The sequence below is a fragment of the Molothrus ater genome, chromosome 8 (genome assembly GCF_012460135.2).
Source record: "Molothrus ater isolate BHLD 08-10-18 breed brown headed cowbird chromosome 8, BPBGC_Mater_1.1, whole genome shotgun sequence".
NCBI lineage: Eukaryota > Metazoa > Chordata > Aves > Passeriformes > Icteridae > Molothrus > Molothrus ater.
In genome coordinates this window covers 32,022,202-32,034,316 of record NC_050485.2, presented here as the reverse complement: position 1 = coordinate 32,034,316, position 12,115 = coordinate 32,022,202, and positions in this window count along the sequence as shown.

The window sequence follows — 12,115 nt, the reverse complement described above, 5'->3', positions numbered from 1 at the left end:
CTTATTCACACAGAGCAGACAATAAAAAATGAAGGATCACATTTTGTAGTTTAACAGTGGGACAAACACAGATATAAAAAGGCATGCAAAGTATCCTGGATAATCACCGTGGTTTTCAACGATCCCTTGGCTATTTGCATTCTATCACAGAAGGGAAGCAAGGACACAACGATTGTGACAGGCTCTGGGTGCCCTCTGAGGGTGGGAGCATCCCTGGTGCAAAATGTGCCAGGGGTGAGATATAGCCCCAGTTGGGGGAGTTATTGTCCTCACAAAAGCTTCGAGCGTGACTTGTAAACGAAAAAAAGAAGTTTTTGGATGGTATTTTAGGAAGGAATTCCTCTCTGTGAGTGTGGTGGGGCCCAGGAAAGCTGGGGCTGCTCATGGATCTCTGTAAGTGTCCCAGGCCAGGTTGGACACTGGGGCTTGGAGCACCCTGGGACAGTGGAAGGTGTCCCTGCCCATGGCAGGGGCTGGAACTGGATGAGCTTTAAGGTCCCTTCCAGCCCAAACCATTCTGTGATTCCATGATGACAGTGAGTTTAAGAGACTTCAGCAAATATAAACTTATTCAATGTATTCATCCACACCCATTTGTCTCATTTCTGGAAGGAATATCATAAGACTGCATTAAGGATGACAACAAAAAGGATTTTGCAGAGCCAAAGATCAGGGAGCGCACCAGAGATAATGCAAAACAGCTTCAGGTAGTGAGGCAACACTGCCTGAATGCATTAAATGTCTCTTCACGTAAGCTCTTGCTTAATTTTAAACCTGTGAGGAGTTTTGCATGCTCAAGGTTAAAATAAGTGACAAATAGCTTTGTGGAATAGCAGCTGGAATTCAGGAAAGAAACCAAGTGTGACAATAGGATCTATAATACAGTTATAAAAATACATAGGTGCAATAAAATGCAAATTTGAGATGTACAACAAACGGAGCACCCAAACCATTCGTCTCAGCTTCGTGTTCTTTGTGGAGAGATGAGGATGTGGAGTGGAATCAGCTTTTATATAACCTTAATCTCAAAGAACCTTCCTAATATTAAATGCATAAATTAGGGTGGCTTTTTTTCACTAACAGTCTCTGAGAAAGCTGCAGTTTTAATGCAAATGAGTCCCAAAGAGACAAAGAGAAAATAAATATTTGTTTTTCATTCAATGATCCTGTTAGGTGTTATCTGCTGTGACCCTCCCCTAGCCTTACCATCAGATATCCATGCAAACAGGGCCATTAGAAATGAGCAGCTTTTCTTTGAAATTAAATATAGATTTGCCTGAAAATTTCCTTATCTCCTTACATTTACATTTCTAACAATACCCGTGTGTTATTGCTGGGCTCACCAGTAAAATTCAAAGAGGTCATTAATGAAAGCTTGTTCTCATATAAAGGATTTTAGTGAATTGTTTTGTGAAGAAAACTCTGCAGGTTTAGTACACACTGTAATTGCTTCCTTTGGCCATCTGCTAAGCAGGGGGAAACCTGGAGTTCACAGAGGTATTTTTTTATTTACAAATTATTGGAAGCACTAAAGGAGAGTGTTCACATCTTGTCTATATTGTCTGTGCCTTCCTCAGAGGTGAAGATGCAATATGTGCTTATCTACATTTCATTTGCATTACCTTAAGCACTGAAGCTCCTTCTCTGTCCTGCTCCTGCTGATGTTTTTTGTGAGCACAGATCTCTGTACCTGCTCTGCTGCACATCCCCTTTGCCTTGCCCAGCTGCTGAACAGCTGGGAAATTACAAACTCCCCTTCTGACTTCCTGCCAATCCTCCCAGCTGGCAGAACATTCAGGGTGTATGGAGGATGGGGAGAGTCCTAGAAGCAAAGAGGAAATTGTTTGCCACCTCCAAGTAACAAGCAAACTTTTATTTATTTTTCAACACTTATGGATGTTTAATTGCCAATGTGTTCGAGATCAGGTATGAATTCCCATTAATAAAGCTTTTATCTGGGATGTGAGTTAAAGGTGTTCCTGTGACTGTGAATACTAATGAACAGTAAGTAGGTGGTGAAAACCTTTCAAGGGATGCTGCAAGCAGTCCAAACGCCTGAAATGAAGAACTTGGGTTAAAAGAAACAAATATTCTAAAAATAGAGACAATGAAGTGGTTGAGGTCCAGCTAGTAATTTTCTGTGGAGCACTTTAATAGTCCATAGGACAGGTTTTAATCACCTGTAAGCAAGATTTCGGTGAGCTGGAAATTTAGACAAATAATGGCTGAAAGAGTGAGCTAATGGAGGGACTAAAGGACCTGACAAACATGTACAGAAATTGTTTTAAGCTCGGTTATAAACTAATTAACTGACACCCATTAAAGTTCACATGTGTTCCCTTCAGGCTCAAGGAGAATTTAGCTTCCCAGACAGGCCATGGGGTCCTTTCAGAGGTGCAGTGGCTGCACCCCAGGCCTCTCACACCAGAGAGAAAGCCCTGGAGATTCTCTGTGCTCCTGGGGCCGTGTGTGCTCAGCCTCCTGCCCAAGGCTCCTCTGCTCCCGAGGGCTCTGCCATCCTCACGGCATTTTCCATCAGGAGCCTGAGAGCACTGAAGGAAAGATTGCCATTTCTTTTAGTGGGTTTTTGGAGGGCCCACAGAAGCCACAAAATGTTTTCCAAGCACTGCCAGCTTTGAGCAGTGTCCTTTTCCAACACCAGGCGAGCGCTTCCAAAGGGCTGCGCACTATTCCAGGATCTGACCTTTCCCTGCAAGCAGAAATTTGGCTGCTGCAGCAAAGGCAGAGGCAGCTCCTTTTTTTTTTTGTTGAGCACTAGACAGGCTGCCTGTGTGCCTGGCACCTTGCAGGCTCCAGGCTTTCCCAAGGAAAGCATCCCTTGGGTTTTATATCCCCCTCCTGAGATGGTAAGGAGGGAGAGCCTGCTCCTGCCCCTGTGGAAGCAGGGAGAGAAACTCCTTGACTGGATTGGGAATGCATTCAAGTAATGAATCAGGTGGTTTTGGTGGAAATTTGCAATTCAAAGGCTGCCATTAGAAAAGTAGCATTTGAAACTGTGTTGCTGTGTTATGCCTCATGTAGATCAGTATCAAATTAAATTTCCCTATTGTACCTCTTATGTTGTTAATACAAAGCAGGGAGTGTTGTTTGCCTCATCTCCATCCTTCTAACTGCAACATCCTTTTCAGTTTAAACTATACAGAAGTGAATCATTATTGAGGCCTTCTGTTTACCATCTTTAGAAGATTTAATTTATCCCAATAAACATTGTGAAGCAGACCTTTTGCATTTGCAATGACATATAATTTACTTGGAACAAATGCTTTGGGTTCAGTATAAAGACCATTCATCAGGCAAATCTGAATCAGAGGCAGCTTAGAAAAAGAATCCTTTGTCTAATTGTTTTCCATCACAAACAACATGTGGGAAGGAGATTTAGGCAATATTTTCAAACATTATAACCTACATAATTATTGTCCTCGGCAAACCTGGTGATAGTTTTTGCAATCACAATTGCACTTTATCTGTCTAATCACCTATTCACTGTGACCAATTACAGACTTGGCATTGATGAGGAGGCATTTAATAATATTAAATACAAAACCCCAGATTTGAATAATGTTGAGTTTTATGACACAAACCAACAAAAGCCAGGAAATTCAAAGGCGAGGTTTACGCTCCATCCTTAATTCATGGCATTCTGCCGAGGCAGGAGAGCACATATGAGCACTGCAGAGCCCTCCACCACACAAAGATCATTGCAGTGCTGAGTTACAAAGGAATAATAAAGTCCTGAGATTAATTTTTAATGTTTAAGTCTTTTGCAGATTTACCACGTAGCTGCAATGATCATCTTCTTATGTGTTGTGCTTGCAGAGCTTTTTTTTTTTTTACTCTGTGATTTTTTTGTGGGAAAGGAGATAAAGCCTGGTGTTTTCCACGTCCATTTAATACCACTGTCCTGGCACAAAAGAAAAGTCAATAAAATTGGGGGTTCCACCTTATTTTGCCCCTAATTTCTTCTACTGATGCAAATTTCTCTCTGCAAAAGTGCTGTCCTCTATCAGAGAAAGGAATGAAGCTGGTACACAGGAAGTCCTCATGGCCATAAATTAGAGGAGTTTTGAGGCTGCTCTGTGTTTAACCAAGCTGAAGTTAATTTTTGAATACCTTGAGCAAATAAATTGAAGGAGAAGGTACAGTAGCATCTCCTCTACATCCTCCTGCCACAGATTCAATCCAGCTTGCCTACACCTGGAAATAGGTCATCCTATTTCCCTAGGTCTTTACTGAGCATACCATGTCAAAATGATGTAGAAAAGACATTTTTATCTCTGTTGTCCTCAATAAATGTGCATCTTATTCATAGCTCACAGCGTACAGAGTCTGCTTTGTTCTAAGTTTTCAGTTTCATTGTAGTAAATACAAAGGCTCTCAGAGAGTTATTTTGTGAAATCAAGGAAATAACCTATTGTGATCCTCTTACCATCCTTTCACTAATTTTATACTCTTTCTTTGTTTTGATGTAAACTAAAATGGCATCATGAAATGCAGCAAGACCTGCATATCACCATAGTTTTAAAGCCAGATCCTGCCTTGATAAAATGGCTCCAAAGCAGCTTTTATGGTCCATCATGTAAATCCTTCTTGGTTTGTGGATTATTGACCCACTGGACTCTAATGGGAGTTCTTTGGAGATGTTCAATCTATTGTATCCATCCAGCTGCATCTCATGTGCCTCCTATTTGCCCTTTGCAGCTTTAGGGCTATTACGTGAGTCCAGTGGCTGACAATAAATGCAAATAATTCTTATAAATTATCAGATGCATAAATAGGAGACTTAACCCCTTGTCAGCTTTTAGACCTGCATTTTGGTGACTTTTTCTCTCTGGCCATGATCATGATTGTTTTTGACAGACACTTTGGTAGGAAGTTATTGATTTTTGTGAGCCTCCAGCTCCCATGAAATGGGAGGCAGCTCCTGGAAGGAAGGAGGTGAATGGAGCCACAAAGAAGCCAGTCCTTGTCTCCCTCCTGCTCTTCTGGGAGTGGCAGCACAGGGGAACCATTTTGTGCAGCTTGGCATTACAAAAGTGGATCAGTTGTTTCAGAAACGGATGGGTCAGCAGGGAGGCAGAGAGAAGAAATTTTGGCGATGAAGTTGCTGGGCCACACCAAAGGAGTTGGAGGCTACTGAGCCCCCAGAGAAGCAGCCAACACCCATCCCTTGTCCTGTCCCCTGTGCTCAGAGGATGTATGAGCCACCTATTCCTCTCTTGGTCCTAAAGCTCAGGAAAAGGGGGAAATCACTAAAACACCAGTGATGTTTGCGCCATGAAATTGTTGAAAGCTGCATAAAGCAAAAAAACTTCCCAGGCAGCTTCTCAACAATCAAGAGGAGAGAGGATGGAGGCACCTCTGGGTTCATGGTGGGCAGTGATCATTTTTATACCCAGAAAGGAAATTTAATTACATTTTAAAATATAATTTCTGGGAGTTGCTCTAGCTATTTTTTTTTCTTGAGGCTTTTTTATAGAGTATCCTCTCTGGTAGATGCAGCCTGAATTCTAGATGTCAACAAAGCTGGAATGACACAAAAATGCATATATGGGAATGGTTCATATTTATGCCAATATATGTTAAAGAAGCCTTTATTTTCTTCTGAATATTACTCTCATTTTAAAGACAGACCAAAAAAACCCCAGAGAAATCACAGATGACTTCTCATTCATGAGGCATGATTTACCATGGCTGTAATTCTTGACCTACAATTTCTGCAGGACATTTTAGGGCTATCAAACAGAAAAAAAGCAGTCCTGCACTTCTGGGGAATCAGCAGCAAGAGGGGTTTCCTCTAGAAATAAAGAGCAAAACACAAATCACCTCTCTGCATAAGAAATACAATTAAATTAACAATTATAATCTATCTCTAAAAAATACATTCAAACATTTAATTTGCATAGAAACAGGCAGTGCTATTCATTTTGAGACAAGAAAATCAAAAGTCATAGCTAGCAGCCACTCTTCTAAACCAGATTTTGAGCACAACCCCCCCAGGGCTGTTTCTACCAATTTTCCAATAAATCATGTAATGACTTTTAGAAAAGACAGATATTTAATTCTTGAATTAGAACTATAGGACCATAACCAAAGACTGACAGCTCTCTTATTCTGCCACACTCCCATACAAACCCTTTCAGCCAACTGGCTGTGAAATAATGCAATAATTAGGCAATTAGATATTTGGGAGAATGTAGAATGAAGCACTGAGCGCTGACCTATATTACATAGATCAAAGCACACTGGAGGAATTGCCAAATATATCTTGTTTACAAGCCCTTCTCAGTTTTTTTCGGCATTTCAAAATTAAGACTTAAGGGCCAAGCCTCCACAGCTACACATATATTTGCAGTTCATGTTAGATACGAAGGAGAAAAATCACATTTTTCGTGCATAGGAAGCAGCAGTTGTTTAATTGCTGGTTCTTTAGTTGCACATATTGATTTAAACCTATAACATATATTGTGTAGCAATGTGATAAACATTATAAACCAAATGTTCCCAAATAACTTTTTCCATTACTGTTAACGGTGCTTCTTGGAAGACTAAGGGAAAAATTAAAATTAATTATAGATAAAATCAGCAAGTTATGGAGATCATGTGTTCCCTGAGTCCTGGCAGAGGGGACTCCCCAGTCAGCAGAAGGGAGTATCTCTGAACACTCACATTTAGAAAGGTGTTTTGGGGTTTTTCTACCCTTAATTGTGAAAATATAGGTATTACACAAGACTGCTGAGGTGGGTTTGGCCCTCCAAGTGAAAGGTGCCCCTGCTCATGCCAGGTTGGAAGGAAAATATTTTAAAGTCTCTTCCAAGCCAAACCATTCTAGGAAACCATACTCATAAATCTGAATAAAATACTCTGAAATAAGACCACAAGAACATTCAGGGAGAAGGAGCAGCTTAACAGGAAAATTAACTAAAATTAATGCATTTCAGCCATGGGAGAGCTGAGAACTCACTCTGTTGACCAAAACCTCAACAATTTCCCAGGGAAAGGTTTTTTTAGGGGAATTCAGACATGGATTTGATGGCAGAGTGATGCTCCTGGAGCATCTGCTGGTGTCCATGGACCACACAATGGATGGCTCACGTTTGTGTGCTTTGGAGCACGGGGAGAATGGCTTTGGGCACAACATTTCCATGGTTTCTACAACAGCATCAAGCCAGGGAAGGAGTCGTTTGTAGGAAACCACAGATCTAAACAAGTTAGGGAAATCTCCAGAGAGTGGTGACGTGAGCTGTCAAAGGAGGAAAGAAAAACACTGCAAAACTTGTTTTCTTTACTTCTGCAATGGCTGTAGATTCAATTCAATTCAATTCAATTCAATTCAATTCAATTCAATTCAATTCAATTCAATTCAATTCAATTCAATTCAACATTCAATTACTTCTACAATTTATGTATTTCACTTTGGTCCTGAGTGGAAGGGACATTTTTGGTTTATAAATGGGACATTTCTCAGTCAGCTGGTGAGAAGTTCCAGGTTGTCCCCGTTGGTGGCATTATTCCTCTCCTCAGGGACACAGAGCTAATTAGAAATTGTCAAACAGAGCTTGCTCTTTAGTGACAGCTCCCTCAAACAACTGAAGCTGTGGAGAAAGTCCTTCTCAGTCTGTAAAAGTTACAGCATAAAATTTTTATGTCTTGCACAGCTGGAATCTGCGAGCGTGGAAGTTCCCTCTGAGCAAGACATATAGTGAGATGCAAAGTCTCTTTAATGCATAATTTGTGAGTGAAGCCAATTTTCTACTTTAAGTTGCATATTGTCTCTTTGGGGTTTTAAAAGAATGTTCTGGCTCTAAAAGGAAGGAATGTGATTATCTGTGTGTAACCCTGTGGAAGACAAGGGGAAAGGCTGGAAGGAGCAGATGCACTTCAAATATAACTATTTAAAATATAAACCTGGCATCAGGAATCACTCACAGCCCTTTCCATCTCCTTCCTCCATCCCTAAATAAAAATACAGTTACATTTGCAGTTAAGGAACATCCTCTTACTTGAAGGTGGTGCTACTGGAGCCTCTACAGTGCTACAGCAGGATGGAAAATTCATTCCCTTTTGCAGAGATGAATTTATAGGCTTGCATTAGTTAGAGATAACTGGGATGCAAATAACAATATTCAGATATAATTTGTTTAAATTTGTATCATATGCTGCTTTTTTAATAATATTCAACAAGTAGCTGAAAGTAGCCAGTGGCTTTCACGTGGCTAATTACAGAATTTGATTTAGAAATATCACATTCTACCATTTGTCCTTCAAGACTTTTAAAACTACCATACTCTAATGTTCAAACAGCTAAGAATATACATATATATGTGTCTACATATTTTTAGAGGTTAGGATTTGTATGAATTTATTACAAACATAGTTTATGTATTATATAAATGTCAACTCAAAGCAGACCTATCCACAGTCTTTCCTCTGATCCCAAGATTCTAAAGCCAAGGAGATCTTGATGGGATTTGAATTAGGGTTTAAACTTTCTTGAGAAGAGGAAAAATATCAGGTGTGAACAGCTGTATAGGAAAACCAAAATATTTACATGTGAACTTTGCTTCTTTCATGCTCATCTGAGCTGCATCACTCTGCCCCGGGTGTTTGGCTCATCTGGATGTCAAAGGACTTGAAAGTTTTTGTGTCATGGATGTGAGTTTTAAAAAATATAATCCTCCAGATAACCCATTTGAAGATAATGCATAGATCAGTTTGAACAGTTTTGCTCACTTAAGTTCACATTACAGCACAAAATGAGTGAAAATCAGGTGTAAATACACTCACTAATAAAAATCTTTCCCTTGTTGACCTTCTAGGAATAAAGCCACGGCCCAACAATGTGGTGCTGTCCCCAGATGTGTTGGTTAAGAGTAAATTCCAGTTGTAGATTAAATATGCACTGAGTCTTGTTTTGATATCTGGTCAAGTTTTTAAAACAAACTAAATAGAAGAGAAATTCTCATTATCCCTTTTTTTGTTGTTTGTTTCTGGGAGCAGAGAGAATGGAAATTTCCAGGTATGTTCTAAGGGGAGAAGTTTCCATGGAGTTTTAGCTTACAGGTAAGGATTTGGGATTTATGCCCAAATGTGAATGTAGTGCAAACTTAGGAACATGCATTAAAAAGTTAACCCAATGTATCTCTGTACCCTGTGCAGACAGAGGTTTAGCTACCAAAAATACTTTCATTTTTAATTAGCATCAGGATCACCATAAAATTAAACAAATCAAGTGAATGAGTCAGGAGAATGTGTGCCCAGTTTAAGCTAAACCTGCCATAAAAGCCCTTTTCCAGTATAGTACAAACAGCAAAATTATTGATTAACTTGTATTGCTCCACAAGAAGAACAAATTATTGCTGATTAAAGCCATGCAGGTGATAAAGGAACTTAACCAACAAAAGCTGGCAGCTTTAGGTTAGGAAACAGCTGTGTCCCTAATTATGCAGTCTGATTTATACTCTATTAAATCAGTATATAAGTAACCCATTTCTCTGAAAGCATTTAAACCTCTTATATTCCACCAAACACGGCAATTTTATTTGAAATAAATGTATCCAGCTCTTTTGGGAACATATGGTATATTTCTCTCTTATTAATAATTCAGTTCAAATGAGCAAAAATTAGTTGGTGCAGTTACAGCTGATTTTGTCCTGAAAAGATCTGCATTAATTTTAGACGTTTTGTAAATTGGGCTATTAAATAAAAGCATTATATGTGAATTACCCTTTAAATTTTAAGCAAGTTGGTAGTTTAATGGTATTTTCTAGTCAGATTCATTTTCGATCTCTAAAAAATTATGGTCATTACAGTAAGACAAATTTTTGAAACCTGCTACTTCCATCCAATTACATATAGTGCTAATAAGTAAACTAGAAAACTTTTATGCCTCGTTCTCTATTTTATCTTTTCTGTCAGGTGGCAATTTCTGTCCTCTTGTGTAAGTAAGGAGCTGACCTCCAGCTTCCTCACAGATAAGGCCCACCTCCAAATAATTGTGATTTCTGCTTCTTATCACTGTAATTCTGCCAGTTGCTGTTCCCACACATCATTCCTGTGTGTGGGTGTGAATTTTGTGAGTTTCTGGGCTGGAAGGGATATGCATCAGGGAATTAGGAGGAAAGCAAGTTCATATTTTGCACAAGGGAAGTTTCAGCGTGCTGCTGTGTGAGCCTGAGATGATCCCCTGCTCTCTGTGATGGATTTTTCACTCTATCAGAATTAAAGGGATTTATGTTCATGGATCAGGAGGATGTGCCCCAGTTCTGCTTCCACTGCCATGGCCAAACTGGTTTGAAGAAGTGCAGGTGGAGTGGGATATGATGTGATGCAGTGATACTCCCAGCTAACCACTTACTGAGCAGAAAGCCTTTAACTTTTCAGAGGACATCCAGAAGCACTAACACATATAGAGGGTACAAAACAGCCCAGCAGTGTGAAGCCTGAGTTGAGTTCTTGGCAGCTTCTTTTAGTGGAGCCTTTTGATCCCCTCAGAAGGTCTGTGGTGTCTGACACGCTGCCATAAATGAGTTCATTGCTAAACATTCTTGTATTCCTGTTTTGCATGTGAGAGTCTAGGACAAGGAAACTTAACTCCTTGATTTTATTAACAAATTTGGGCCCTGGAGCCCATGGAATCTTCCAGCACACTGTGGAGTATCAAAGAACAGCCTTTTCTTTCCTGTTGCCCTGTGTTTATTTGTGTAGTTTCGCTTAGTTTACCTGCTAATTGCCCCCCAATTACCAGCTGCAAATGCATATTAAAGAGAACAGCCACTTAGATCTGCACATGTAGGATACCTCAGAATGTAATAGCATCAATCATTCTAATTTTAATAACTGCTTTGCTCACATATCTTCATCCACGTCTGCACCTTTTTTGTTATATTATCTACCATTTTAGAAAGCTATCTAGCTTACTTACAGAGTTAAATTCAAATAGTCTAAAGGTTAATGCGAAACACTGGCAAGCCATTATGAGCACAGCAGTATATTTTAAAGGCATTCAGCTGTTGGAATTACTGAGAGCCAATGCTCAGTGTAAGTCCCCACAAAATTTACCAAAAAAATCCTTTCTACTGCTTGACCATGATGTTCTCTGTCTCACTGGGGCTGTGAGATATGAGGGTGACCAGTCTCAAACAGGAATCTCTGGGATTCTTTGCTTCATATAAACCCAGCTTAAATCAGATTCATACCCCTTTTGACCTCCAAGGTTCTGCTGGTGGTGGTCAAAGCTCAAAGCTCCCATTTAGGAGCAGAGCTCAGAGTTATGAGTTCAGGTGGCTTTGGTTGGACATCCCTAGTCCAGGTGTCCTTCCAGCACCAGAGGACAATCCTGGAAGGGGCTGCTCAGGAACAAGTGTGGTTTTCAGTGGGTGAAGTGGCAATGAAGGAGGTAGAGAAGGGAAATTATCCAGTGTGTAACAGGTGCATCCATGTCCTGGTGGTCTCCTGTCACAGGGCATGGCCCCACCTTGGTTCCACCCAGCAGGTCTGCCCCATAAAATCTGTATTATCAATAAAGGAGAGCCAGTGAAGAGACTGAGTCTGATGTCCTGTGTGGTTTCTGCTCTTCTATCTAAACTTGCTCCCACTGAGAGAACCCTACTTTCACAGCATTCTGATATGATGATAAAAATTGTCTTTGTAGGGTGTTTCTATTCATTAAGCAGCTAATTTTAAAAAAAAGTTTCAAAATTTTTTGAGTGTGATGAAGAAAATTCTTGCCATGGGCAAGAACAGCAGCTCTGCCTCTACTGCCAAGTTCGAAGATCAAGGGGAATAATTCCAAGCTCCAATTTAGGAGTTATATTTTTTCTTGAAAAAAAAATAAAGCAGGAAGATTTCCATAAAATGCAGAGAGAACATACATATTTATCTTATTCTGGGAAACTTACAGCCCTTGAATGAAAGAAAGACATCTGGCATGCAATTTCACCCAAACAAGCTGCACTGGGTGTTGAAAACCACTGCCAGGTACTTTTTCCTTTTTTTCCCTTAAACTGAAGAGGCAGTATTTTTCCATTATGCACTAAAAGCTCCTTACAGTGTTCCAGACTGATTTTCCATGGTACAGTCCCTCCTCACAGTGCAA